We start from the raw sequence: 7945 nt of genomic DNA on the forward strand, positions 1-7945 counted from the left end.
GTTTGATACAGGCTCACTGTGTCTGCTGTCAACTGGTGCACGTGGCTGCAAAGAAAGCCGAAAAACATTTTTAAAAAACTAAAATCACTAAACGTAATCCCATCGAAATTTTAAGCTTTAAATTCTTTATTTGACATATGCACTGCAATTACAGTGAAGCAGTGTTTAGCAATGACATTCTCCTTACTCAGTCTCCTTCAACAGCACTTATACAGGAAAAGCATGGACGTGATGAAGTAAAAACGAGAAACAAAGACAACAAGGAGGGAAAAAATCTAGTGCAGAATCTAAAATTAAGATTAAGGTGTTCCTTTATTGATGCCCCTTGGGAGAAATTCACAGGTAATACAGCAGCACAGAGGGAAAAAAAGTATCTGCACAAGAGTAAGTCACAAAAGATAGACAATAATAAAGAGATATTGAAAGAATAAAATAACAATTTGAATAAAAGACTATTAGAATAAAGATTAGCATACGATATACAGTAACTTGTCCTTGTGTGTACATGATGTGTGCAATATATAATAAATGTGTCTGTGCAAATGTGCAGTGTGAAGCGTTCCTGAGATACTAAATGACAACAAGAACAAAAACAGTCTTTGTGACATGAAGTGTATTGTTGAGTCCTTAATCAGTGGAGAAAGGAGGTGTTGGGAGCTGTGGCGGTACAATAAAAATATAATATAATATAATATAGTAGTCTGTAGACCAGCCTACTAAATGTCATGTTGTAGAGGATCATACTTTGTAGCTTTAGTCAGACTTTTATAAATACTGAGGTCATTCATTCTTTTAAGGTTTGGGATTTTTATTGTTGATTTTAGTTGTTAAGTTGACGGTGATATTTGTTTTTTTCAGCCTTGCACGCAGCATGGCTCTATGGGTAAATATGTCTGTCAGTCAGTCCATCACCTCTGTCCAGAATCAAGAACTATTTAATTGATTGCCATTACTCTTCTGCTCAGACGTTCATGTTTTCCACGGGGACAACTGCAATAATTTTTCCGATATGCAGACTTTTTCAGCCAGTTTGTCCGATACTCGCCAGCTAAGAAATCAGCCTGAGCTGCACTTTGTGTTTAGTGCAGAGTAGCAAAAAAAAAATCATACCTGCTAAACACCAGAAACTTAGCAGTGTCATTGTGTGCATGTTTATCACAGTGACGTTAGCATTTCGCTTCAAGCAAATTGGTATTTATGATATATAATTTGTGTACTTTATCTTAATTTGGTCTAAAATAAAAGTGAGATTTTAGTATATTTAAAAGCACTGTCAAACTTTCAGCTCTTTATTTAAGACATGTTGTTATATTAAAGGATGCAGGCCTACGTTACACTTTATTTCATGATCAATATGGTTATTTATGTTTAGAGACATACACACACACACACACATGCACACACACACATGCACATACATACGCACACACAGGGCTAAAGTGGTACCCTTCAGACACATTAGACGGAGGGAGGGTGGGGCGCCAGTAAAGATTTCTTAATGGGCTCTGCCGTCCTCTCGTCCATCTGCCTTGATGATCAACACAGCTTCTCCACATTGGTCTGACGCGCATCAAAGCTTTCAAACCTTTTTATTTTTCTTTACTTTCCAGCAAAACAATCATTTCCACACTTTCCACAGGAGCTGAAGATCTAAACAGCGCGGAATTAACACTTGGGACTTCATGATCATCAGTTCTTTCAACAGTATGGGGGATGGAAATTATAAGAACAAATAAGTGAGATTTATTCCTGGTCATAATAGGACTTCTGTTACAGTGGAGTCAATTATTTGCATGTCTGGTCAGTGTCAGAGCGCATGGGGAGCGTACTCCGTGGGACTGCTTGTATGTGAGTGACACTACCCATCCGGTCACAGCCTCCACAGTAGCCTCAGATACAGTTACAGCCCTGGAGGAGGATGCCTTCCCTGCACCACGGAGCAATCTTCGTCGGAGCCTTCCTCATAGTGACCGGGGGCTCCACAGCCTTCCTGGCTTCATACCAGAGCCGCCTGCAGGCTTTCTCCCTCTGCTGCGTGGTGCTGGGGGTGGTCATGCTCATCCTGGGGCTGTTCTGGGCTATGAACAGCAAAAGTGCCTCAAACCACCGGGAGTTCGACCCAGACTGTCCACATTATCCATACAACGACCACTACCCCAACTTCAGCAACCATGCCCTCTTCACACCGTCAGGGAGCCGCTTCCCCGAGTCCCAGTCAGTGTTTCTGCCCAGGTGAGTTTTTTTTAGACTTATTACTGTTTTACACTGCTGAATCTGTCATCACAAATTTTTACTCAAAGCCAGAAAACAAGACCCCAACTAGCGATTCTAATTTATGTGACATAGATTTTCAGCACTTACAATAAACAGAAAACCCGTTTAGTTAAAAGGACCCTTATCATTTTATTCCCGTCCGCTTTGCCATGTTGTCTGATTCATGTTTCCTGTCGTAGATCAATATTCGATGACATCATACGGTCAGTTATCAGTTTTCAGGGTGTTCATAGAGACGTCCACTCTAGTCCCAAACAGCTCCTTGTTTTCAAGAGATTTTCCAACTTTGACTATATTTTTCATAAATTTTGGCTAAATATACATGACAACCTTTAAACCTGAGAAAAAAAACACATCATCTTTCCTTCCACAGGCCGTGTTCAGCCCTGCATGACTCAGTCTTTGACTGCATTTCTTTCCACTGAAAAAATAATCAGCTATCTACATATAATTACTACAAAATAGTAAGAAATAAACATTTAAGGCACTTATTTGCTCTTGACAAAAGTTAGATGATAAAATCCAGACTATGTTAATGTCTGTACGCTAAATATGAAGCTACTGCTAGCAGCCAGTTAGCTTAGCTTAGCATAAATCCTTGTACAATGGGAAATCTGCTAGCTGGGCACAGAAAACATACAAGAACTACAATTGATTTATGCTGCGTTAAGTGTCGGACTATTTTCCCAAGAAATCCCAGTAAAATGTTGATTTCACTCTTTTGAAAGAGCTAGACTAGCTGTCTCCCCTGTTTCCTGTCTTAATGCTAAGCTAACTGCACAGACATCAAAGTGGTATCGATCATCTCATGTAGCTCTCCAATGGGGGATGTAGCCAGTTGGTTTTATACATGAACGACTAGCAAATTAACACTTTTGATTTGGTTGAGCCATAGTCGGGGCTATCGATTATAATTTGCACAACCTCAATCAGATTAAGGATCAATATGGCAGACTTAACTGTATATTTTTAACAAAACAACCTAGTTATCTCTGCACTCTCTCTAAGACTAGAGGATGGAGAGGGGGGATGGCAGGGTAGCAAAAGGGATAGGTTTTGGCCATTTTGCTAACAAGGAGCATGGCACCCCCCTTAAATCAACTACTGAGCACATTTCTTAGAATGTTGAACTATTGTCTTACAAGGATTTAATTAAACAGCTATTGGTATTGTAATCCAAAGGTTTTATGTTAACCACAACAGCTGATAAGCTCCTGCTGATTTGTTAGAGATCAGCTATTTAGTGAAATAACCTAGTTAAAGGTGTAATTAATGTCTGTTGCATTCACTCTCTATTCTGTCTTATCTGACCCCTTAAGTGGTTGCCAGTTTCTGCACTAGCTGATGTTGCTATTGCTAGCTAGCAAACATTGAGCCGAAGGCAACATGCACACCGCCTGTTTTCTGCAAGGAATCAAATCTCCAAAACCTTTAATATCAACGAAAATAATAAATCCTGGACATATTTAATCAATGGAGAATTAAAATATTTTAAATAAACATTTTCCATCAACTCACAAACATTACCATTGCTAATGCTACCTAGCAAATGGTAATGCTACTAACGCTAGATAACGTTGACATTGCTTATGCTAGCTTACATTGGTGTTGCTAATGCTAGATAATGTTCCTCAGGCTAGATAATATTGACATTGCTAATGCTACCTAGCTAATGCTGCATGTATATTTTTCACAAACTGGCAACTACAGTAGAAAGGCCCTCGATCACTGACAAAATACAGATATCATGTGATACCAACAGCGTCCTACTATCATCATCCTGCACAACCAAGATGTCCATTACACTTTTGTGAAACCCAACTCCTGTGTTTGGCAGGAAACACAGCTACAGACAGAACATGACTCCATCTGCTATCTAACATCTGATCGCTACAACCACTGACACCTCAGAACTCCACATATCACTTTGTGTCCACATGATTGTTAAATAATGTTTCATTTCCACTGTTTTCCCGCAGGACAATGGAACGCCACCGGTGTGCTCGTGGTGACGACTTTGACTACCCTCCCATGGACTCTGCTGGGTTCAGTCCATCGCCTCACCCTCCCCCGTGGCTTGAGCCCCCGCCTCCCTACGAGGTCGCCATCAAGACCACGTGCAGCTCGACACACCTGCGGCGCGCATACTCAGACACACACCTGGCGTCAGAGCCCCTGTTTGGACAGTCGAGGGAGATCAGCTTTGAGGTGTGACGCTGGACGACGGGGACGCCTCTCTGCACATCAGACCAAAGAATAAACAGGCATGAGACTGGGGCTTTTACTCAGACCCTGCAGCAGCAGCACACTTTATCACACTTGAAGCATGCCTCTTCCTGATGTTGACCAGTGCTAGTCCGAGCATGTTTTCCCTTACGTTTCTGTAATTACAACGCAGGTGTAAACACATATCTAAATATATGGTGAAATTAAATGTAGCTCACACCAAATTCAGCCTTATCAGACCAAAGTAAAGCACCGAGACACTTTATGTCTTTATAAAGAGTGTGGCAGCAACAAGCCACCGTTTCACTGTATCTTGACTGTTGTCTTGAAGAGTCACGATAAGATTCTTCCATCACCATCAAGCACTCAGTTAGGTTGAGATAGAAGGTTAAAGTGAAAGTTTGATATTTGGGAAAATGCACTTATTTGCCAAGTTGGGTGAGACGATCGATAAAACTCTCATGTCTTTAAATATGAAGATACATCCAGGAGATGGTTAGCTTAGCTTAGCATAAAGGCTGGAAACAGCTAGCCTGGCTCTTTCTTAAGGTAACAAAGAACTCAGAGGAGGTGTTCCTCTGAAGCTCATTGATTGACATGTTGTACTTTGTTTCATCTGTACAAAAACAAGTCATAGTTTTGTGAGATGTTACATATGGTCCTCTTTTTTGGAAAGCTTACAGTGACTTTCAGACTTTGTGCTAAGCTAACCCACACATATCAGGCACAGGTTACATCTTTACATTTAAACAACAGCTGCACTGTTCACTGACTCAGAGCAGAAGATATTATATATGGGGGAGAACAAAAACAATGGGTGATGTCTATGTTGGTGTTTTTCTATAATCTTACAAGTATCTAGCCAAAAATATAGATTTATCATTTTTGGAATACTATGAACAGATTATTATTACATTATTATTCCAAGCTGTTATGCTTGTTTTTAGAAAGTAAAGTATATTTCCTTTCAGGCCGTCAGATGACACAATCTTCTCTATCCCGTTAAATATCCTTCAGATTTTCCCCCTGAAACGTCTGCTCTTAGGATGCTGTTACATTTAGTGACCTATTTCAATGATTTTATCATATTATGATCAACATAGTGTTTTTTAATGTGAGTTAATGGTCAAAATGGTTTCACAGTATCTTTATTAACACTATTTAACCTTGCAATGTGTAAGAAGTTTCATTACCCGCCTGCCTGCTTCTGGTTGTGGCGCCTATTCCGGTGACCGCCAGAATTCCCTGCTGGGTCCTTCCTGTCTCAGGCTTTAAAACCTCCTCCTCCTCCTCCTCCTCCTCCTCCTCCTCCTCCTCCCAGTGCTCCAACCCTGTGCTCACACACCCACACTCCCCAATTCTGAGCTTCCAATTCAAGCAGGGTCAGCTACTAGAACCACTAGCTGCATGGCTAACAGAGCTAACTAGCTAATGGCACTTACAGTTAGCATATGCCGCATATTTGTTTAGAGTATGAATTCGACAGATGGCTGATAGTTACATATTGCACCTTTAGAGCACCTACAAAAGGTTCCTACAAGGAACTATTGGTCTGGTCAACAAAAAAAATGGTCTCTTTTGGACAAAAGATGATGAGAAATGCAGATTTTCTGTTGTGGTCACTGAAGTGCTTTGTAAAGGCTTTACACAGATGCACCTGAGCTTTATATTAAGTTGGTGATCTGACAAACTTTCACCCGAAAACCCCAAAATTTCAGCTCAACAAATCTGTATAGCTGAATCCTCCTCACTTCTGGGGTCGTGTGGTCAATCAAACAACACAGTGCTCCATTGTTTTCTGGGTACATCTGTAACATCATCCTGACCGAATGTTCTCCTCATCAGGATTAACATGCTTCAATGCATGACGGATATCATTGTGCCCTTTGGCAAAGTAGTGCTCAGGCCTGTGGGCGTCTTTCAGTTTGTGTGCCACACACGTACTTGTCAGCTTGTTGAAAGCCGAAGGAATGATGACTCATATGACCATATGAGATTTTTCCTCTCCTCTCTGGATCAGTGCAGCTCACTGACAACACAGCCAGAGCTCTAAATGTCACAACCTGACCTGATGTAACCACAGAATCCCTCTGTTTTAAAGGATCATACAAGAGTTTTTTGCATGTTTTGGCAAGAAAAACAACAGATTAGCCTCCCTTACGGTACATCATTTTCATATCTGTTACATTTTTTTCCTGCCTTGATATCAGTATATTTCAATGTGATGTGCAAATCAACCTGCAGAGACCTTAAACTTGTGTCTGAAACTCATCTTTTGCTGATGGGAATTCCCCAACATTCAAGACAAAGACAAACAAGAAAACATGCACAAAATGAAGTTAATGTAACATAAAACAAATCTTTTTCCTAATTAAAGAAATACAGATGTGGAATTCAGTATTATTCCTTACCTTACATACGGAGGTGTCATCTCTACAATTTTGGAAAATGCATACAAATCCAAGTAGAAGATTTATTGCAAACGATGTTAGCGATGCAAAAGCAGAAGACCATTGAATTCACACTTCAGACTGCTGCTAAGTGGAGCTGCCATCAGCTGGTTAGCTCAGTTAGCTTAGCAGCTAGTGGTCTCATAGATTCTCGGAGCTCAGAGCGATGGGGCAGTGTCAGTATTGTTTATAACGCAAGCACAGAAGCTTCAGATCACCAGGCGGCAAACTCTTTCTGTTATTTCCTCACATTCTGTCATCATTTTGTGTCATTTTTGAATGTTTTAAACTGATATTTTGTGATTTATTTCCTCACATTTATCAAAAAACACATTGAAGGATAGTGTGTATCACTGTCGGCCCTCAGAGGAGTTTTGCTGTATACTGAATTATTTGTGTTGAGAAGTCCAACAACCTTCATGACCTCTGAAATAAGATGTTGCACTGGACTGACGACCACAAATACACTGTCATGATCTGTGACAGCACAAGGACGACGGACCTCGGCTGCTCTGATAGACCTGCGCTCACAAACACACACACACACACACACACACACTATAATGCAACAGGAGAGCTGATATGAATCACGACTCGCAGACAATCCACCATGTTGTTTCTTTTATACCTCTGAATATGCATGCTTTTATCAAATGATATGTTTTACTTGTGGAACTCAAGAGCAAATCTTTCACCGTGTTTTTAATGTATTCAACTTTATTTAATAAATCTGTCATTATGGAAAACGATATCAGACTCGTCAACCAGCGAGGAATGTTGGAAGCGTCTGTGAAACGCTGTCGGAAGATTTAAAAAAAAAAAAAAAACAACCTCTCCGTGACGTCCATTAAGCAGCGGGCCTGGAGCTTTTGATCATACGATGTGGTCTTGATCAGATCAGTTTTAACTTTTTCCAGGCACTTTACCTCACTGGCTTGTTCTCTAAAATGATGTTTCCAAGGTTAAGAGCAAACTTTGAACATAAAAATGTATTA

The sequence above is a fragment of the Sparus aurata genome, chromosome 11 (assembly GCF_900880675.1).
Source record: "Sparus aurata chromosome 11, fSpaAur1.1, whole genome shotgun sequence".
In the NCBI taxonomy this organism is placed as follows: domain Eukaryota; kingdom Metazoa; phylum Chordata; class Actinopteri; order Spariformes; family Sparidae; genus Sparus; species Sparus aurata.